Source organism: Lemur catta, chromosome 8 (genome assembly GCF_020740605.2).
Source record: "Lemur catta isolate mLemCat1 chromosome 8, mLemCat1.pri, whole genome shotgun sequence".
Classification (NCBI taxonomy): Eukaryota; Metazoa; Chordata; class Mammalia; order Primates; family Lemuridae; genus Lemur; species Lemur catta.
The window spans coordinates 92,479,299-92,502,028 of record NC_059135.1 but is presented as its reverse complement, the minus strand read 5'-3'; the positions used below and the strand labels follow the sequence as shown (position 1 = coordinate 92,502,028).

The 22,730-nt window shown below is 41.1% G+C and overlaps 1 long non-coding RNA gene and 1 pseudogene across 2 annotated transcripts; one reads left to right on the top strand and one right to left on the bottom strand.

Moving 5' to 3' along the window:
• The first annotated feature begins 7,834 nt into the window (after nt 1-7,834).
• LOC123644047 lies at nt 7,835-21,093 on the top strand. Its single transcript, XR_006736984.1, has 3 exons — nt 7,835-7,961; nt 20,283-20,461; nt 21,014-21,093. It is a non-coding gene; the product is annotated as an uncharacterized LOC123644047 (long non-coding RNA).
• Nucleotides 10,955-11,813, bottom strand: LOC123644046 (annotated as a pseudogene). Its single transcript, XR_006736983.1, has one exon. The product of XR_006736983.1 is annotated as a 60S ribosomal protein L6-like (transcript).
• Nucleotides 21,094-22,730: the final 1,637 nt, after the last annotated feature.

Here is a 22,730-nt window from a genome sequence, read left to right as displayed (position 1 = left end):
GAGGAGAGCTCATCGCTTGACGTCAGACAGCCCTGGGTTGGAAGGATGCACACGTTGTCCCTCGCTTAGAGGTGTGACCTTGGGCAAGCTGTTCGGCCTGCCTAGGCCTCAGTTTCTTGCTCTGTTAAATGGGGATAACACTGACCTCACAGAACTTCTCTGAGGCTTCTGTAAGACCACCTAGCTCAGTGCCTGGCACACACACATTCTGTCTGGCGAGAATTTCTGTCACATCGCTATTTCACTAAGAAAGAATATTAATTCCATCATACAGAAAGTTTAGACACTGAACGTGAGGTTATCCCCTGTCCACCATCGGAGCCGGGCCTTTTCCTGCCCATCCTCCTGTCTTCCTGCTGCTCACGATTCTCCTTCCCCCACCTATGGGCTCCAGCCGCACAACCCAGCAGTGTTCTGGACCCAGGGAAGGCTCGTTTTTCATTTTCCAAGAATCCTTCCCTTCCCATTTCCTTTCCCGAAGTCCCTTGCCCTCGGATGCAGCTAACCCTGCGTGCATTACCTATCAAATATTTCTTTTACATGTCCCTTTCCTCCTGGCAGGAATTTTTCCCCGGTTAGGACTAATGGGCTCATTAACAACAGAAGAACAATTTATATTTCCTTTCTGTAAGAATAAATCCATCCCTTTCTCTATTCTCTGGCTATACCTTGCTAAAAACAGGGTGGGTTTGGGTGGGTTGGTAGAATGAATGGATACAAAGATTGTCCAAACAAATATCTTTGGGAAGAAAAATCTTCCCAAAGGCAGGTTTTGCAGGTTGAATTTTCTAGACCTGCCCAGGCACCAGCCGATTAATGCCCAGCTATTAATCTGTAGGTCTTGTAGAGCAGCCCTTCCTGCAATATAACACCTTTCCTGCTGTTTCAGCCAGTATTCATTACACGGAGCAGAAGTGCAGGCGGCGGGTCAGGCCAAGGGAAACCAGCTCCGGACTCGCCCTCCTCTGCCTATCCTCAGCCACCAGGTGGCAGCAGAGTCTGCCTGGGGCCTCCGAGATGGCAGGCACAGCCCGGTACGAGTCACTTGGTAAGGACTGTGCTTAGTAGTAGCCTTGTAAGCCTGTGTAAGTCAGCCTTGGAGTCCTGTAGCTGAAAGGCAAAGTCTTGGGCTTGTAAATGGTATGGCATGTTGTACTAGTGCTCAAAAGTGATCGAGTGATTGCTACTGCCTAAAATTTTGATTTATTTTAAGTCAATGCTTAGACCGGATGTGGTGGCTTATGCCTGTAATTCCAGTGCTTTGGGAGGCCGGGGCTGGGAGGATCTCTTGATGCCAGGAGTTTGAGGCCAGCCTGTACAACACAGTGAGACCCTGTTTCTACCAAAAAAAAAAAAAAGTCAGTGCTTAATTATTTCAAAGCCAATACCTCAGTGGTACCTCTGTAGTCTTACTTATTTCTAAAAAGAATACCAACAATGTGTTAGCGCTTTGGAAAATACCTGTTTATTTGTTGAGGATTATATGTTGCTTCCCACCTGCCTCGGAGTTGGAGCTTTTTCAGCTCATCACTTCCTTCCTACTCCTCGTCCACTTTCCATCTTCAAAACCTGGACCAATTCTCTTGGCCCTGATGTCATCTCTCCAGGCCTCTTTGTCTCCATGGGTTTATGCCTAGATTATCCCTTTTCTCTCATCTTGCTGGGGTTTCCTGAGGAAATGGAGTAAATGAATAGGGTCCTTCTATCATGTTCAACTAGAAATCTGCTCAATGGCTGTCTCCCTTCTTAAAACTCGAAGTATTATTTACAGACAGTAACATGCAAAGGTCTTAAGTGCATAGTTCTTTGGGTTTTGATGAATGCACAGCCCATATCCCAATCAGGATACGGAATGTGCCCCCACCCTGCAATCCCTCCATGCCCGTTCCGGTTCCCTCCCCGTCCCTCTGTCATCTGCCCGGTGCCTTGACCTCTGGTACCATAGGCAAGTTCTGCACCCTTCTTTTTGAATATCCAAAGGTAACATATATATGGTCCAAATTACTCTCCCAACTTAACTGAAGAAAAACTGAAGAAGTTAGAATTTAACTAAGAGCAATGCTATTTTGTTAAAAAAAAAAAAAAAAGCCACACAGAATTTGCCCAAATCTAACCTCCTTCTTCAAGAGTGAGGAGAGAAGGTGGATTGTTTTCTAGAAAGGCTTTTGAGGAAATCAGTTTCCTTCATAAGCAGCAGAACTTCCTGTCAGTTAAAAACTTACTTCATGAACAACTCAAGTAATCAAAAAGACAAAAAGATCCTGTCATTGAACAAACATTTCTCCTTCACAGATCGTCAATGTCATGCTCCCCTTTGTTCTTCTCAACAAAAACTGAGATTTCCCTTTTTAAAAAATGTATGTGGGATCTCCCATCAAAAAGCATATTATTAGCTCTCCTTTCAGTAATCTGAAGTTCGTGGACTTGTGGGCACAAACAAGGCCCTCATGGCCCGGGCCGGGGGGAAGGGTGGATTCTGGGCTGTGCCCGGGCGTGTGAAAGAGAACCTGTCATGTTGACGTGGGAAGGACTGGGCTGTGGTAATTGCCTGGTTTCTCATCACCCTCATTAGGTAGACCTTTCGTGAGCGACGAAAGTTATTTTTCCAAATTTTGAGTATTTTTCCCACAAGGTTCAGCAGGCTCTTTAGGACAAGCTAAGCCATGAGGAGAGAGACGGAGCTGGGTGTAGTAACAGCCAGCATTGATTGACAGGTATTTTGTCACTAATGCTAACCCCTCCCCGCCCCACGTAGGTACTACACCTGCATTTTACTGATGTGGGAGGGAGGCACTTCGGGGTAAAGTGACCCGTGCAAGGTTACCCGGCTCTGTAAGTGGTGGAGCCGGCCCTAACCAAGCATCGGAAGGGACTTTCTAGTGAAAGGAGGTTCCTGATGCTCACTGTGGGTACCAGGAAGACATTCCTACTCGTAGCCGGAGAGAGCGATCTCCTTCTTTGCCTTTCGCTACTTGCTGTTCCTCCTCAACAGGAGTCAGCTCGGAATTGCTGGGATCAAGGTCCCACGAGAACGCCCTCCCCTTCTCTTCCCACTGCCACTGCCCTGCTTCCAGCCTCATCATTTCTCATTCTGACCGTGGAGACACTCTCCCACCTGCTGTCCTTACCTGCAGAGTCTCACCCATCGAGTCCATCCTTCACACTTGCTGCCAGAGTGATCCTTTGAAAATGCAAGTCTGATGGTATCCCTCCCTGATGGGTCCCCGGTTCCTTCAGAATAAGGGGCACATTCTGGCATGGCGCCGGGGACCTCCTTGGTTTGATTTCTAGCCACACCTCTAGCTTCTTCTCTTGCTGTGTGATTCGGCAGCCCCCCTCCCCCCCATCTGCCCTGGCCCTCCCCCGTCCCCCATCTGTTCTTTCTGGACACACCGTGCTGCTAGGTACTGCAGACTGCCCGTTCAGGTCTCTGTTGCCCATCCGCCAGATCAGCATTCATCCTGGGAGACACGCCCAAGGACCACCTCGTCCCTAAGGTCTTTTCTGTCCCTCCCTCCCGCCACCTCATGCCTCTGCTCTCCTTTGGGTCCTCACCATGTCCTGGCCAGTCTTTTGTAGGGCTGACAACATGCCGTGGCCTTGATCTTCTGCATAAGATGGGGCTCTCCCCGAGGTTGGGGATGGGGTCGTATACACTGCCGTATCTCCACTGCCTGCACATACTGGGAGTTAATAAGTGTGGGGGTCTATTTATTTATGTATGAGTGAATGGAGTCATTTTCCCTGTTGTATCATATACTCTTCTAAAAGTTCCTGGGCTTTCTGGAACTTATATTAAGAAATTCAGATACCAGCAATAATATCCAGAAAACTCGGCCTCTGCCAAAATTGCTCCATGAGATTATTCATGTCTCAGAGCCAGGACCACAATTTCTGTTTCTTTTCTATTCTCCCCATGCCCTGACACAGTGCTGGATGTGCACTACCTGTTTAAAATTCATTTGCTGGTTTGGGTTGGCTAGGTGTTGGGGGTGGGATACGACAGCAAGCGTGGTCCCAGCTCTGGCGGTCCCCACACATCCAAAGGGAGACAGGACGGATCCTGTGGGGAACAAGCCCCATTAAAGCCCGTTACTGAGACCTCCCCCCAAAAGCCCCAGAGAGGCCTGCACATGTCCCCAGGAAGCCCTTCCAAGTTGCGTGACCCTGATGAAGGTCTTCCTTCACTATATGATTTGTTGCAGGGAAAAAAGGGAAGGAATTTGGAAGCAGTTAAGGTCACTTTGTGCCTGAGACTATAGCACTATATCTTATTAAATAAAATGTCAGGTGATAGTTATCATGTCATTATTTTCAAATGGTTTTATGCACAGCAGATAATTTTATTATATATATACATATATAAAAAAATTTGGATTTGACTAAATTATCAATTTTTAAGAATTTAGTAAGAACATGTAAATAAATTTGTATTCCCTATTTAAGGAACCCTGAGAAGGAAATGATAAGAGTAATGATGTTTAGTGAGGACTGTGGTGGGTTTTTGTGGATGACTTTTTCTGATCTCCACAACCCTGGAATGTAGATATCACATCCCCTTCGTACAGATGAGAAAACCGAAGCTCAGACAGGTTAATTGGCATAAGGTCTCTGCAGCCGGCATTGCAGAGGATTGGTTCACATGATGCTGCCTATAGATATTCAAATCCAAATTCATTCACATGAAATTGTGGGTGAAATCCTTTAGGAAATTGTCAACCATAAGATTTTGTTGGCAAATATCCATGACATATTTATTTTTAAAATTTTTTTATCCATGCACATGTATTTCAGTTTTAAACATAAAAATATTTTAGCTGTTAGATTAAAAAAAAAAAGACGGCTAGTATACAAAATGAACACAGGCTGATGTCCATTGGTATTTCTGTGTAGTAACAGCATGAGAAAACCTGGAACAATATTTTTGGGGTGGAGGTAATTTGTCAGTACATACCCAGATCAAAATTACACAAGCCCAGTGACCCACTGAGACCCCTTGGGGATTCCACGGGCACAGTAACGCCGTAGTTAAGGACAGAGGCTCTGGGTTGCCAGAGACCTGCTGTGGAAATGTTCTCTGCCCTTAACGAGCTGTACGGCTCTGGGCGATTTGGTTGGAGCCCCATTTTCATCGTCTGTAAAATTAAGCTACTAGTGCTTACTTCCTGGGGTGTCAGAATTGAATATTGGGATGTCTGTCAAGTGTTTGGCACGGTGCCTGTCTGTGGCACGGCTCAGCCAGGCTAGAGAGCTCCCATCACTGGCAGAATGTGCACATTCCTTCCTGGTTAATGAGGCATGCTCTCCTGGCTGTGACGATTGAGAGGACTTGAAACTAAAGTTGGGGGCTGGTTAATCACAGAGGTGTCTGGGAACCTCAGTGTTTGGAGAAAAGGATGTGGCTTGGAGGAGGGGTGAGCCTGATGCCTGAACCGCTTTTCTCTCCTGAGTGAGCAAGTTGAACAGCTGGATTCTCCCAGGAAGACAGCATTGAACGCCTCGGCTATGCTCCCGAAAGTCTTGGGCCACTTTGTCATGAAGTTGCATGGGGCTCACTTGTGCACTGGACTTTCTGGGAAACCCCACTTTCCAAGATTCAGTCCCATTGTCAAAGTCCAATATCTGATTTGTTGGATTTGATCATATACAGTGTAGAAGGACAGGGGGAGGAGAGAGTTGGAACCAGGGCAGACCCTGGGCTGGATGCCCAGGAATGTGGAGAGAGGGGGTAGCAACATTGGGGGGTGGGCTTGATGCTTCCCCTGCCAAGCACATGACATGAAACAAAGAATGGGAGGGCAGGGAGGGTGCCAACAGACTGCTGAATGCTAAGCCCCTGTCCCCTTGTCCCCAAGTCCCCAACTGCACCTTGGTGCCACCACTGACAGGCAGCCCAAAGCCTCTAGGGAGATGCCACCAGCATCTCAGGGACCTGCCCTTCCTCTCCACCAAGGGTCCTGTAGAGAGATTTCCTGGGTTGGAAGGGGGACTAACTAGGGCTGCTCCACTGTGAACGGCCCAGCTAATTATCTGTGACAACTCCAAGGTGGCTCAATCCTCAGAGAGAGAACCTCAGAGGCGGACATGCTTCTTTCTGCAGGGACATAGAAGAATCCTCCCAAGGGGAAGCATTCTGTTTCCTGCCTATCCTTGAGGTTGTAGAGGAGTGACATGGAAGTGTTTAGTGATTCTGGGTTTAATGCTTCCGCTTGATTCCCCATTTCAGCACACCTCTCAGTGCTATGAAATTTGGATTATTTTTTAATCTTCCTTTCCTATTTTTGCTGTTCTGCTGTTGAACTGGTTATGCAGAACTGTGTGTTGATGTCTCTGTGGCACCTTCCCTGCAGGGATGGAGCTCTGCTTTCTCAGTGCCCCCCTTGATCCTCTGGTGCAGGGAGGATGCACCGGGGTGCTCACCCTGTCCGTCAGGGCCTGCCGAGACTGACACTTCACCGGTGCTTGTAACCTGGGCCACGCCAGGCAGAGGGTTCCGAGGTGCCAAGATGCCGAATCTCCTCCCCGTCCCTCCAGCCATCCGTCTCAGGTTGTTAAAGAACAAATACATGAACATTAAGAGCCAGCTCTGACTGAGAAAGAGAATAGGAGACAAGTTGGCTGTCCCCTGGAATCACCTGCCGGGAAGCGCTGAGTCACCCAGAGATCAAGGACAGAAAGGAGGCTTGGTGAGTGACAGTCCCACCCTGGCAGCGCCTCGGACAACAGAGTTTCAATTCAAAGTGAAAACAGATTCGCTGCATCGGAGCCAACCTCTCCGTGTAAGATATTTCATTCGCAGCCCAGGGGTGTTTGTGATAAATAGATCGACACAGGAATGCCTGGTTTCATTTTTCATTTATATGGGCTACGCAGGACACCTCTCACTTTCCCAACTCTGTACATCTAACGGTCTCTCCAGAACTTTCCAGAGCATGTACAACCTACTTGTAGTGGACCTGGGGATGATTGAGGGTGGGTAGCATGGTAAGACAGTTACTCTTGTTTCAGTTCTCTTTCAGGTCTTCTGGTTGAGAAGAGAGCGGGTCTCAGTTTGGTGTCGGCATGTCCTTAACGCTCCGCTAGCCTCTCTGTTCTATTTTTTGGAAAGAGAGAGCAGGTTTTCACCAAGCATTTTAGGTAAATATCTAGCTAGAATTTAATAATATGATTTTATTTTTATTTATTTTTAAGGTTGCATTTGTTTTAAGGCCTAATGGCAGGTGATACTGGTTTTTCATTTCCATTGAGATGTTCACTTAGCGCTTACACAGCACTCTGTGGAAGATCTGTTGTAAATACTCTGCAAAGAGACACTCATGATTCTCATAACCTAATATGCGGTAAGAACTATAATCACCCTCATTTTATAGATGGGGAAACTGAGGCATGGGGGGTTTAAATCAGATTAGGAAGTGGTAGAAGTGGTGCTGAAACCGTGGTGGCTCAGACTTTGTGTTCTTAACCTCTGCGTTATCCTGCCTCTCCACAAGGAACATTAAAAATTAATGTATTCTGGGGAAAAAGTGAGTTGATTGGAAGGAAACATTGAGGTAAAGAAAATGGGGTACAAGCACTGTGTGGAAAAGGCAGGTGCTGTGGAGAGGAGCTAAAATGAGTGCAGTTGGTGGCTGCACCGGCCACTAGAATGAAGACGGGACCAGCAGATTAAACACTTGACCTTGGACACCACACGCTCCCCCAAAGGGTCCCTGGAGCTTCAGAGAAACCTCCTTGCAGGCCGATTCTGTAATAGCGACATCTTGCGGGAGCAGATGCATTTGCGATGTCCGCCACACACACAGACCTCACTGCTGGTACTGTTATGTGCCAGGAACTGAGCCGGAAGCATCTTCATCTTCTTTAACTTTCACGACAACCTGGTGGTTTTCGTCTGCACTCGTGGGCAAGGAAGCTGAGCAGAGATACGCTGAGGGACCTGTCCGGAGGGCCCCACTGACACGGTAAGTCCTGGCAGGGGTGATGCTGGGCTGGGTGGCGAGGCCAGGCTGCTCCTAAAGCCAAGCTAGGTTTCAGCCACCGCGAGTTATACTGGCAATTATTTTGTTACTGAAAAGCGAGCTCAGTTTTCCTATATTTTCTCTCAAGAAAAGAAAGTGTTGGGTCTAAACATGACTCTGGGCCGTGATTCTGAAACTTTGGGATTTAAATAATAAAGAATTTAAATCTTAGAGACTGATTGGATTTGGCAGCTCTGTATTTTACTAAGTAAAGACATTAAAAATGAAACAATAGTTCCTTAAACAGTAACAAAGTTCCACAACTGTGTATCATCACTGTCAATATGTAAATGAAAGGAGATCCTAACAGAGAGGAAATAAACTCAGAATGGCTCGTGTGCCTGCATGCATGTGTGCGGATAGCACGTTGCTTAAGACAGGTTAAAGCTTCCTCATGGAACAGATTGCTAGTGTTAGGAACCGCCGTCCCGGAGCGCCTATCATTTCTGCTGTCTTTTGTTGGCTGTCTTAATTACCTTAATTTAAAAAATCATTTTCTTCAGGTGATACCAACAACGTATCTTCTAATTGTCCTGAAACTGAAGGTTCTGACCATGGATTGTCCTGGCTCTTACACTCTGCACCCTTTTAAAAGGCTGCTTCCCACTTGGCCCCGCCTCCACCAGCATAGAAAGTCCTGGAAGGCTGTGAGCTCTGAGCGGGCGGCCGTGGTGTCTGTTTGTTCACTGCTGTCCTAGGACCTAGCACAGGGCCTGGCACGGAGTGAGCGTGACCGACAGAACGAATGAATGGAAGAATTAAACTTTTAATTTTTTTCCTTTGTAGATCTGATAAACTCTTCATATAAAACACATTTGTAAATAATGAAATATCGTGATAAAAACTACACTGTGAACTCACCACACAACTTAAGAAGAAAATTTGGGATAGCTCCCCTATCCCTTCCAACTTGCTTCCCTGCAAATAAAAACTAGCTTGAATTTTGGGTTTATCATTCTTTGCTTTCTTAAAGTACAGTTTTAAAAATCATATCCCTAAACAATATTGCTTAGTTTTTGCTCATTTCTGAGCATTATAAATATGGTACCATATGATGTGTATCGACTATCCTAAATTTTGTGTTTACCAGCCTTGCTTCCTTAAAATACAGTTTTAAGAATTACATATGTATGTATCCCTAAACAACATACCCTTTTGTTTTGACTTGGTTTCTGAGATTTATAAAAATGACATCACATAGCATGTAGTTTTGCTACTTGCTTTCTTCCCCACTTCATAATCATGTTTCTGGGTTTATTTTCATTGCTGAATAACAGACCATCATCCAAATAGTACATTTTACTCATGTATTCCCCTGTCAATGGAATTTGAGTAGTTTCTAGTTTGGGGTAATTATGAACAAACACTCTTTTAAAAAAATTTAGTTGTTAAGATAACATTACACACATACATGTATATATAGCATAGAACAAAATGAAAGGTTAATGATACTAAAAGATGAACACCTTTAAGCGCCCCCATGACAAGGAGACCAATTCTGACCCCACAGCCTGCCACACTCCCTTTCCCAAGCACGATGCCCTCCCTCTTCCCCGAGAGCAACCACCAGCCTCCCTGTCCTCTCTTCCCTCTCCTTCCCTCCCCTTCTCCCCTCTTTTTTCTTTTATGTCAAAATATTAGGCTACAGTTTTCCTCTGTGTGTTTTCCTGGCAGCTTTCATTGTCTGCAGGGACGTTATTCTACTCCTTATTTTTTCTTTGAATAACTGTGTGAGATTTGACTTCAATCCTTTTCTGCTACTTATGTTTACATAATATTAGATTTCCTGAACTTTTTGAAAGGAGGCATAATGTAAGAGTTTTTCTCATTTCACAATGGTAGAACACTCTCTTCTATTGTTTTTAAGTATCAAAAAAATATGGCACATCACTTCCTGAGACCTTCCAACTGTTTTCCCCTGTTAATATTTTTTTCCAGATTCTCTTTTTTTTTTCTTTTCTCTATTTTCCTGACCTGCTTAGTTTGGATTCTCTTCCTGGCAGTTGCTCCTCAGTTGGTGATTGTCCTGGATGGGGGCTTGGGCTGGCTAGTTCTCAGTGGCTTATTAGGCCCTGTCTTTGCCGAGGACGCTCATGTGGGGTCGGAGTATGCAGGTACCGCCCCAGCCAGATGCTGTTCTCCAGCTGGCCAGCTGGCTTGACAACGGCTGCTTCTTGGTGATTCTGAAGTTCTTAGATCTGTCAGATGCCCCATTGCTTCCTTCTGCTTCCTCTGACATAGGTGCTAACACCTTGAAGATCTTGTAGGTGTGTCTCTACCCATTAGTGTTTTAGGGTTTGTAGGAATTCCATGTCATTTGGTTTGTTGTAGTTATTTTCCACTGGTTTTTAGTTTTGTCATCCTGGTGGCTTTATATTTATAGCGGATTTGGAGAGATTAAATAATTATACCATTAAGGTTGCTGCCTTCCCAGAACCCTCATGAATATTTTTATACACATCTGTTGCACACCTACAAGAATTTTTCTAAATACACTTAGGGGAGAAATTACAAGCTCTTAGGGGATGCAAGTGTTCAACATTATAAGATAATGCTAAATTGTTTTCTAAAATGTTTATATCAATTTGTGATGCCACCTTCCTTGTGGTTTCTTTGGATTTGTTTTTCTCTTGCTTTTCTAGTTTCTTAAGGTGGAAATTTAGGTTACTTATTTGAGTTTTTTCTCTTCTTAATATATGTATTTACAACTATAAAGTTCCCTCTAAGCACTGCTTTAACTGTATCCCATAAGCTTTGGTATGTTGTATTTTTGTTTTCATTCATCTCAAAATTTTTTTCTAATTTTCCTTGTTATTTCTTCTTTGACATCTTGGTTATTAAGGGGGTGTGTTGTTTAATTTCTGCACATTTGTGAATTTTTTCAAATTTCTTTTCTTTTTATCTTTCAGTTATTTAATTAGGTTCTTTGTAAAAATTTAGAATACCAATCTGTGAGGATAAATTCCATCTGTCAGAGCAAATGGAAATCACCGGTAGCCCTGGAGCTGAGGAATAGCCTTGATTTTTGGTAAAATTTGGGAGTCCACAGCTTTCTGATCCACTTTGTGCTGTTCTGTAATCTCATATTTCTCTTTTTCTGTGTCGAAGATCTCACCCTCCTGGTGTCTGGGCTTCCGCAGCTTCTTCTTCTTTGAAGGAAGCATCAGTGAGGTGCTTAGGGATTTTCACATTGCTGATATCAATTTTTGTGGAGGTGGCGATGACAAATTTCTGGTGTGTCCTTCGCAGAGGAACTCGATTGAGGGACAGAGGTCCAGTCACAAGTAACAAGCCACTGCCCAGTTGCTTCAGGAAAACCACCCTCTTGCCTCTGTGGCGTCCGGTGAGGATGATGAGGATGGTCCCGGGAGTGATGCTAGCTCGAAGTCTCCGCACATGTTGGCTAAAGGGTTTTTTGCCGTGGCTCAACAGCTTTCGAGGCACATCTTCCGTTGGATGATATCTAGGCATTTTGCGAAGTTTAACCACCCGAGTGCCACCATTCTTGTCACCACCAACCGGTTTGGAACAGTGGCGAGGACCTTCTCCTTCTTTTTCTTTTCAACCTTGGATTTAGCCACTGAGTATTTCCTCTTGTACATGGCCTTCCTGGAGTACATGGCAGATCGGGAGTATCTGCTGATTCCTCTGACGAGAACAGGATTTCGGCTGCAGTGGGGTTTCCCCTTCTTAACCTTTTTAGTCTTGAGGTTAGCCTTTTTCACTTTGCCACCGGCATCAGCCTTCTTGGCTTCAGGTTTCTTCTTTTTAGTATCCGGCTTGTCAACTTTTTCACCCGTGTTATTAATTTTTTGTTTCATTTCACTGTAGTCAGAGAATATACTTTCTATGATTTCTATCTTTTAAAATTTACTGGGGCTGGATGCAGTGGCTCATGCCTATAATCCTAGCACTTTGGAGGGCCAAGGTGAGAGGATCACTTGAGGCCAGGAGTTCAAACCCAGCTGGGTCAACACAGTGAGACCCCATCTCTACAAAAAATAAAAAATATTAGCTGGATATGGTGGCATGTGCCTGCTGTCCTAGCTACTCAGGAGGCTGAGGCAAGAGGATCACTTGAGCTTGGGAGTTGGAGGTTGCAGTGAGCTATGATCATGCCACTGCACTCCAGCCTTGTTTTACATGCCCTAATAGATGGTCTATCCTGGAAAATGTTCCATATGTATTTAATAATTAAGAATTCTGCTTTTGTTGAGTAGTGTGTTCTACAGATGTGTGTTAAATCTAGTTTTTTTTATAGTGTTGTTCAAGTCTTCTGTTTCCTTCATGATCTTTTGTCTAGTTCTACCAATTACTGAAAATGAGGTATTAAAGTCTCCAATTATTGTTGAATTGTCTATTTGCTCCTTCAAGTCTGACAGTTTTTACTTTATGTATTTTGGGGACTGTGTTGTTAGGTGCATATATGTATAACTGTCATGTATTCGTTTTTTTTTTTTTTTTTTTGGAGACAGAGTCTCACTCTATTGCCTGGGCTAGAATGCTATGGCGTCAACTAGCTCACAGCAACCTCAAACTCCTGGGCTCAAGCAATCCTTCTGCCTCAGCCTCCCGAGTAGCTGGGACTACAAGCATATGCCACCATGCCCGGCTAATATTTTCTATATGTTTTTAGTTGTCCACCTAATTTCTTTCTGTTTTTAGTAGAGACGGGGTCTCGCTCTTGCTCAGGCTGATCTCGAACTCCTGACCTCAAGTGATCCTCCTGCCTCGGCCTCCCAGAGTGCTAGGATTACAGGCATGAGCCACCTCGCCCAGTCTGTTATGTATTCTTGATGGATTGACACTTTTAGTATTACAAAATGTTCTTTGTCTTCAGTAATAGTCTTTGTCTTAACGTATATTTTATCTTTAGCATATAGCCATCTAGTTTTCTTTTGGTTACTATTTGCATATCTTTTTTCCATCCTTTTACTTTCAACCTATTTGTGTCTTTGAACTGTAAATGTATCTCTTGTGGACAATATATAATTGGGTCATTTTAAAAAATTTATTCTGCCAATCTCTGCCTTTTACTTGGAGTGTTAAATCCTTTTGCATTTAGTGTAATTACTGATAAGTTAGAATTTATTTGCCATATTGCTATTTGTTTTCTATATGTCTTCTGTCTTTTTTGTTCCTCTGTGTCACCCTTACTGCTTTCTTTTGTGTTAAATAGATATTTTCTAGTGTACTATTTCAATTTTCTTATTTCTTTTACTGTTTATTTAAAAATTATTTCTTTGTGATTGCCTTGGGAATTATAATTGACATAAATTTGTAACAATTTAGTTTGCATTAATACCAAATTAATTTCAATATTATACAAAAGCTTTGCTTCTATATACTCCATTTTCTCCTCCCTCCTTTGTGATGTTGTTGTACAAATTACATCATTATACACTATGTGTCCATCAACACAGAGATATAATTATTGTTTTATACGTTGTATTTTAAGTCAGATGGGAGGAAAAAAGAGTTACAAATAAAATACATTTATATTTCCTTTTATATTTACTTCTGTAGTTACCTTTACTGGTGCTCTTTATTTCTTCGTATAGATTTGAGTTACTGTCTAGTGTCCTTTTAGTCTGGCCCCAAAGACTTCCATTAGCATATCTTTTAAGGCATCTCTGCTAGTGGCAAATTATTTCAGTTTTTGTTTACCTGGGAATGCCTTCATTTTTGAATATATTTATAATGGGTATTTTGAAATTTTTTCTGTGAAATTTGACTTCTGGTCATTCCCACAGAGAGTTTCTGTTGTCCTTTTTCCCCACAGTATATGGGTTATACTCTCCTATATCTTGTATGACTCATGTTGGAGACCAGATATTTTAGATAATATTCTTTAGCAACTCCAGTAACTCCTGTGCCTTCAGAACTTGTTCTTTTCATTTGCTTGTTTGTTTTTTAATGACTGGCTGGATCATTTTAATGAAATCTATTGCCTTCCTCTCCCATAGTGTTAAACTTCTGATGTTGCTCCTTCTAGAAAGAAAGCCCTTCAACTAACTGTATCTTGGGAAGAGGTAGCCCTGTGTTCTTGGCTGTAGCAGTCTAGAGTGGAATCTGTGCCTCAGTGAGCTCATAAGGAACAGGAAGGGAGTAGTCTTGTTCAAATATCACACATTCTTGCCTTTCTTACCAATTTATTTTTGTAAATTTTCTTGTACATATTTTCCTTCATTGTCCATAGGTCGGTGGGCTATTTCCAGAGGCTTTAAATGTTCTTTTAAAAAAATAATTTTTATCAGTTTCACTGGGGAGTGGGTCAGTGGAACTCCTTACATTATTATGCCGGATGTTGATCTCTCTCTCTTTCACTTTTTAAGATAGATTTGTTGGATATGGAAGTGTTGGTTGATTGCCTTTATCTTTCAGCACTTTATATTTGCCATCCTGCTGCCACTGGTCTCCATGGTTTTTGATGAAAAATCAGCTGTCAGTCTTGTTGAAGATATCTCCTGTCTTGTTACATTCAAGATTCTTTTCTTTTGGCTTTAGACAGCTTGATCATGATGTGTTTAGGTGTGGATCTTTTTGAATGTATCCTATTTGGAGTTCATTGACATTTTTGGATGTGTAGATTAATGTTTTTCATAAAGTTTGGGAAGTTTTTGGCTATTATTCAAATATTCTTTTAGTTCTTTTCTCTTTATCCCCTTTTTCTGAGACTCCCATTATGTATATATTAATATGCTTGATAGTGTCCCACTGGTCTTTTGGGCTGCATTCATTTTTTTTCATTCTTTTTCCTCTCTGGTTCTCAGACTATATAATCTCAATTGACCTGTTTCAAGTTTGCTGATTCCTTCTTCTGTATGCTTAGTCTGCTATTGAGTCCTGCTAATGAATTTTTAACAAATTTCAGTTATTGTACTTTTGTAATTCCAGAATTTCTATTGCATGTTTCAATTCCAGAATTTCTATCTCTTTATTGATATTCTCTGTTTGGTGATATATCTTTCTCATGTTTTCCTATAGTTATTTAGACATGGTTTCCTTTATTTCTTTAAACATAGTGAAAATAGATGATTTAAACTCTGTCTAGTAAGTCCAATGTCTGAGCTTCCTTAGGGATAATTTCTTTCTTTCTTTTTTTTTTTTTTTTTTTTGAGACAGAGTCTCACTTTGTTGCCTGGGCTAGAGTGAGCGCCGTGGCATCAGCCTAGCTCACAGCAACCTCAAACTCCTGGGCTTAAGTGATCCTACTGCCTCAGCCTCCCGAGTAGCTGGGACGACAGGCATGTGCCACCATGCCCAGCTAATTTTTTTTTTCTATATGTTTTTAGTTGGCCAGATAATTTCTTTCTATTTTTAGTAGAGACGGGGTCTCGCTCAGGCTGGTCTTGAACTCCTGACCTTGAGCGATCCACCCGCCTCGGCCTCCCAGAGGGCTAGGATTACAGGCGTGAGCCACCGCCCCCGGCCTCTTAGGGACAATTTCTATTGACTGATTTTTTTCCTTTGGATGGGCTATACTTTCTCATTGCTTTGCATCTCTCATATTTTTCTCTTGAGGATCCAGCATTTTAGATAATATGATGTGGCAACTCTGGAAATCAGATTTGCTATGATTTGAATATATCCCTTCCAAAATTCCGGTGTTGAAACTTAGTGGCCAATGTGATGCTACCAAGAAGGAGGACCTTTAAGAGGTGATTAGGCCATGAGGGCTCCTTCCTCATGAATGGGATTAAGGTCCTTATAAAAGAGGCTCACACAGTATTTGGTTCTCTTTCTGTTCTGTCTTCTGCCATGGGAAGACACAGAGTTCCTCCCCTCCAGAGAATACAGAAATAAGGCACCATCTTGGAAGCAGAGAGCAGCCCTCACCAGAAAACCAAACATCCTGGCACCTTGATCTTGGACTTCTCAGCCTCCAGAACTGTGTGAAAATACATTTCTGTTCTTTATAAATTTACCCAGCCTCGGGTATTTTGTTATAGTAGTACAAACTAATTAAGACAAGATTCTTCCCCTTCCCAATGGTTTATTATTGTTTCTTCTGATTGCTGTTTATCTAGTGACCTTTCTGAATTAAATCAGTAAAGTCTATACTCTTTGTTGGGCATGACCACCACTGAAGTCTCTGCTTGCTTAGCTTAGTTGTCAGTTCATGACTGGACAGAGAATACCTTAAATGTCTGGAACTGGTAAGTTGCCCACTCTTTGCTGTGGGACTCTGTGTGTGTGTGTGTGTGTGTGTGTGTGTGTGTGTGTGTGTTGAGGGCACACCATGAAAACTCCATCAGGCAGGTGGTAGCTTGGCTTTAGCCTTCACTTCATGTTTGCGCCGTGCCTCAAGGTCAGCTGGAGGGGAGAGCATAGGGCCTTATCAGGTCTGTCCTGAGCATGGGCACAGTCATGAGCATGCACACGGCCCTATGCATGCACGTGGACTTCTAAATTCCAAGGAACACATGCAACTTTTCAAAGCCCCTGTAGACATCTCATTTCTCAGCTTTTCCTTTTAAGCTTTTTGGTTGGTGTACTCTTTGCCCCAACTGTTACCCAGTACCTCAGGTAACCACAAAGTGAAATAATCGCCTGTAATTATTTTCAACAGATGCCCCTGGAAAAAGCATTTTTCACTGGGTGCGCTCAGAGTCAGGTCAAATAAAGGCAGTCTTGCAGTCTTGAGGTCTTCCAGGAAACCCCCACGCAGTTGAGAGAATGACAGTGCTGTGGGAATGAAGCTTTGAAAGAGCGCCAGGGCACTTCTGTACTCTCGCAGGTGCCAGCTCTCCGCTGTGATTGTAGGCTGCGGGCTCGAAGGCAAGTGCCTCGCTGGAGAGTGGGGGAGGGGAGCAGGGCGAGTGAAAACACCACGAAGCTCTCTGTTCTTACTGAGATTCAGCTGTTTTCGTGAATAAATGTTCCCCAGATTATTGCAGGTCTTTGGTTAATTTCCAGAGTTCTGAAAAAGTTGATACTGACATTTTTTGCTAGTTTTCTCATCGTTTTTATGAAGGAGAGAATTTCAGAGGCCCTTATCCATGATTTTCACTGACGTACTCCCTGAATCACTTTTGACTTAGAGTAATTGATTCCACGTTTTTCTACAAAAATATCAAACTCTGATCCGTCAAGAACATTGCTGATATATAATTTAAAAATTTTTTGAGGCATAATAAATATACAACATAAATGTATAGATACAATTTGATGATTCTCAATGGTTATATAACCCTCACGCTTATAAATATGCGGAACATTCCCATCATCCTGGAAAGATCTCTCACACCCATTCCCAGTTGGCCTTCACCCGCTAGAGGCGACCTCTGTTCTGATTTCTTTCATCATTGATGAGTTTTTTTCTCCTAACATCTGATTGGATATAGGATAATTTTGCCTGTTCAGAACTCCATATGAATGGATTCACATAGGATGTACTCTTTTGTGTCTGGCTTCTTTCAGATCAGCATAAAGATTTTGTGATCCATTCGTGTTGTTGTATATATGAATGGCTCATTTCTTTTTATAATGCAGCTCTTTTAAAAAAAGCAACTCCAGTATTTTTTCTGCAATTTTCTTCCAGGCTGCTGACATCTATTCTGTAAGTTGTAGTAAAACCACTTTCTTGATTTTACCAGAAGGTAGCTATGAAAACCGCCAGGATTCCAGATTCTTTTTCTAATGTTCCTTAAGTCAGTGTTGGCTGAAAGATCAGTCGTGCCAACAGGACTCTACATCAATTTAGAGAAAACTGATAGCCTTACAGTGTTCATTTTCCTTCCCAGGAACCTGGAACATATCTTGCTCTCCTTCAGTATTTTCAGTAAAAATTATATAATTTTTCCTTACAGGTCTCCAGCAGATCTATTAGAGTTTTCTACCTATATTATATTTTTTTGTTGCCATTAAAAGAGGTATGTTTTTTAAAAATTTGTTTCCTTACCATTCATTGCTGGTGTATGAGAAATCAATAAATGTTTATATAATTTAAAAGCAGCCACCTGGCTAAACTATCTTATTACTTATAATAATTGTTACATTCCTTTGGGTTTCCAGTGTAGGCAATTACATTATCTGTAAATAATGATAGTTTTGCATTTTCCTCTCCTGTTCTATATACCTTTTATTTCTTTTATTATTTTCTCCTTTTGCATTGGCTAGGACCTCTGGTACAATCTTAAATAAAAGTGGTACCAGTGGACACCCTTGTCTTGGTCCTGATTTTAAGCGAACTGCTACTAACATTTTACCAGTAGAGTGATATTTTCTGTAAGTTTTTAATAGATTACCTTTATCAAGTTAAGGAATTTGCCTTTTCTTCCTCTTTTTTTTTTTTTAACAACCTGCCCAAACTGAATGCATTATTCCTCTTTTACTAAGTAAGAGTCTCTAACTGATTTTCAATTTATCATTTGCTTTCTTTATCTATTGAGATGATCAAAATTTTTAATGTGGTGAATTTGGTGAATGGTATTTATAGTTTCTTATTTTAAACCATACACTTGCATTCCTGGAATAAGCCAGATTTAGTCATGGGGTATGACCTTTTTATATACTATAAGATTTAGACTGGGTGTGGTAGTTCATGCCTATAATCCTAGCACTTAGGGAGGCAAAGGCAGGAGGATTCCTTGAGCCTAGGAGTTCAAGACAAGCTTGAGCAACGTAGTGAGAGCCTACCTCTACAAAAAATTAAAAAATTAGCTGGATATTGTGGTTCATGCCTTGTAGTCCCAGCTACTGGGGAGGCTGAGGCAGGAAAATAACATAAGCCCAGGAGTTTGAGGTTGCAGTGAGCTATGATGATGCCACTACACTTTAGCCTGGGCAATAGAGTGCAACCCTGTTTAAAAAAAAAAAAAAAACCCCAAAACAAAGATTTAGTTTGCTAATATCTTTGTGTAGGATTTTTATATTAGGAGTGAGATTAGCCTATAATTTTCCTTTCTCATATATTTCTTGTCCATTTTTATTATCTCTCATGGCTTCATAGAATAATTTGGGGAATAGTGTATCTTTTTTATAATTTTTGAAAGAGATTAGATAACATAGAATTATTTGTTCTTTGAAAGTTTAGTAGGATTTTGCTGTAAAACCATCCTGGCCTGGGGGTTTGTGTTTGTGTGTCGGGGGTTGGTGTAGAATTTTAAACTACTGATATAATTTCTTTAATGACTTTAGTTATATCCAGAGTTTTTGTTTTCTTGAGTCAGTTTTGGTAAGTTATATTTTTGTCCATTCTGTCTAAGTTTTCAAATTTATTTGCATAATCTCACGTGTAATATTCTCTTGATACCATTTAAGTTTCTGTTTCATCTGTAGTGTTGTCTCCTTTTATATATAAAATTATTTATTTGAGTATTTTATCTTCTTTCCATGATCAGCCTTATCAAAGATTAATCTATTTCATTAGTTTTATCCAAAACCAACCTTTGGGTCTCTCAGTCCTCTTTATTGTATCTTAGTTTCCTATTTTCACTAATTTCTGCTCTTCCGTTCAGTATATCTTTCTTTTACTTTCTGTGGGTTAGATTCTTTATGCATTAATTCCTAACAAGGCTATTGATTTTCTTCTAAGTAATACTTCTGCTGCATCTCCCAAAAGCAGATATGGAGATACTTAATAATCATTCAATTTTAAATTTTTAAAAATTTTCCTTTATAATTTCTGTTTCATTATTTAGAAATGTAAATGTGAAATTTCAAAATGTATAGGCATTTAATATATAGCATTCTGTTCTTAATTTCTAACTTTCTTGTATTCAGTTGAGAGAATACAGTCTGTATGATACTTATTCTTTGAAATTTGTTGAAATTTGCTTTATGGTATGTTTTCAATTTGTTTTCTTAAGAAGAACATAATTTTTCCATTTCTTGTGATATCAAATGTGTGCTGCTATACACACACATGCTCAGGTACACATACACATATACATCAGTTTTGCTTATTGTACTCTACTAGTATGATGATGGATTGTTCACATTTCTTTCTTTTTGCTTTATGTATTTTGAGACTATATTATTAAATGCATATAATTCTAAAATATTTAAATCTTCATTTTATCATTGTGTAGTGACTCTCTTTAGCCCTAATACTGTCCTTTGTCATAAAGTATGCTTTGTATGATAATAATGTAGCTACCTTAACTTTAATTTTTTTTTTTTTGGCTTAACGTATCTTTACCTTCAGTCTTTAGGTATGCCGTTTATAAATAGTATGTGATTATATTGACAAAATCCAATCTGAGAATCTCTGTTAACTGAAGTGTTTAATCCATTTGGATTTTATTGTGATTATTGCAGGGGGACAAGTTCCTGAATGGTCTTGGCTGATCCAGGTCTCCCCCTCTTTCTGACAATTCTTGGGTGGAATGTACTGAGAATGCAGCATCCTGAGATAAGGAAGAACCATCCAGAACAGCCCATGCTTTGTCTTTGTTCCTCCCAGAACAGGACGCCCTGTAAGGCTTAAGCTCAGGGAGGTGAGTACCCCTGGGGTATAAAATCCCCGTGGACTGCTTTCAGGGTCCCTGCTGCAGTGCAAAGTGGGGCATATGCAGATGAGATTCCACTTGTCCTGAGCAGCTTTCTTGAGTCTTGGGGACCAGCTCACCACAGTTCCTAGGCTTCCCTTTGTAACAGAGGGAATGGCGTGAAAAAAAAAAAAAAAAAGGCAAAAATGTTTTCTGTCTCTTTAAAACATCCTCCACTCCTTTTGGAGAACTAAAACCTGCATCCCTGCCTCAGGCCAGTGGTTGGGAGGGGCAAAGTAAATCTTCTGTTACTTGTGCTACAGGAGATGGCTCAGCCTGGTAAAGAGAGGTCCTGGGTAGAGGTCAGGAGATTGTCTTTGGCAGAGATGAGACCATCAGAATCATCGACTAGGGTTGAACAGTAATTGCCTGAAGCTGAGAACCCGTCCTTTAAAAGCTCTGTATTTCTGCTTATTAGGAGGATGATGGTATTTCAGACAGGAGTCTCCATCCTCCTCCTTTGCCAGAAAAGTAATAAAACTTCTCCTTCTTTCTCCTCAGACTACTTGTTCTCATTCTTCTGATGCAGCCTCAAGGACAAATGGCCTCGCTTTTGGTAACCTGTTCATCCTTGCTGTCTACCTGTGAGTAATAATCTGCTCTGCTTGCCTTGTGCCAGTGTTCTGTCTCACCAGACTCATACTCTGGCAGTTGGGTTTGTGCAAAACCTCTGGAACCTGGGTTTGTGTAAAGACTCCTGCCAGACCTGGGCACCTTCCACATCTAGGAACCTTAACAGAAATTGGCCAGGTGTTTAAAGTCCTCCCTTAGTAACCAGTGCATGGTGTGCCCGCCATAGAGATTGATACTAGTGCATGGTAATCTGCTTCACAATTATTGATATATGTGGATTTGTTCCTAATATCTACCTTTTGTTTTCTATGTATCTTGCTTATCTATGCTAATTTTCTTGTTTCTTGCTTTTAAAAATTGAAATTTTGTTTGTTTTCTTTTTTTGTTTTTGCCTTCCTTGGGACTTGGGTGTTATAGTTTTAGCTTTTTAGGGGTTACTCTTGATGTTCTTCCAGATGTACTTAACAAGATCTAAATTAGTCCATAATTTTCCCCTGTCTCTAAACAAATATAAGAGCTTTATAATATTTTAACTCAATCCTTTACTCAGTCAATTTACATGCCATTATCATTTAGTCAGTTAGTGTGTCCTTTAAAAAAAAACTCACATAAATAGACTATTATTATTTTACATAGAAAAGGTTTATTTAGATTTGCCCATGTGGTCAGCATTTCTCTGCTCACATTTCTCCTTGTTTTTCAGATTCCCCTCTGGGATTATTTTCCTTCTCTCTGCAGTGGATGTTTTTCTCTTTAGAGAAGAACTGTTGGCAAATTCTCTCAATTTTTGTTATCTGAAATATTCTTATTTTGCATCTTAAGAATCAATTTTGCTGAATTTAAAGTTCTAGGTTGATGATTATTTCCTCTCTGTACTATCAACATATTACACCACTATTTTCTGATTTCCATTGATTTTGTTAAGAAGTCTGTTATAATTCCACAATTATAGGTGACGTGTCATTTTTATCTGACTGCTTTTGAGAGCTTCTTAGTGTGTCTAAGTCTAATTTTACTTTTAAATTTGTTTCCTGCCTGGTGGTGTACATTGTGCTTTCTGCTTTTATGGATTTTAGTCTTTTAGTAGTTTTGGAAAATCCTCAGTCTTTATCTCTTTAAAATTTGCCTCTCCACCCTTCTTTCCTTCTGGAACTCCCGTTATTTGTATGTTAGATTTTTTAAATATCTATCTCTTTTAACCTCTCTCATATTTTCTATTCATTTGTCTCTTTATTGGATTCTAAGTAATTTCTTCAGCTCCATTTCAAATTCACTAATTTTCTCCAATCTGCTCTTAAACTCACAAAAGTAAGTTTGTTTCCCACAATTTTTCATTTCTGAAAATTCTATTTATCGTCATGTCTGATCCTTTGTAGTCTTATTGCTTACTTATTTTTTGCAAGCCTATTTTTTAATTCTTTAGATATTTAATATATCATTATTCTATATTTGATAATTGTGTCCTTTGAAGTCCCTGATTCCGCTGATTCTCACCTGTGGTTTGTTGATCTTAGATATCTGGCTCCTTATTTGGTTGTTCTGAACTGAGGTTGCTTTTCTCCAGAAAAAACTTGAATTTCCTTCTGCCAGGAGCCAAGGAGAGCTTTGTTTTGTTTATTAGTGTGTGTTCCCATTTATCTTCTGC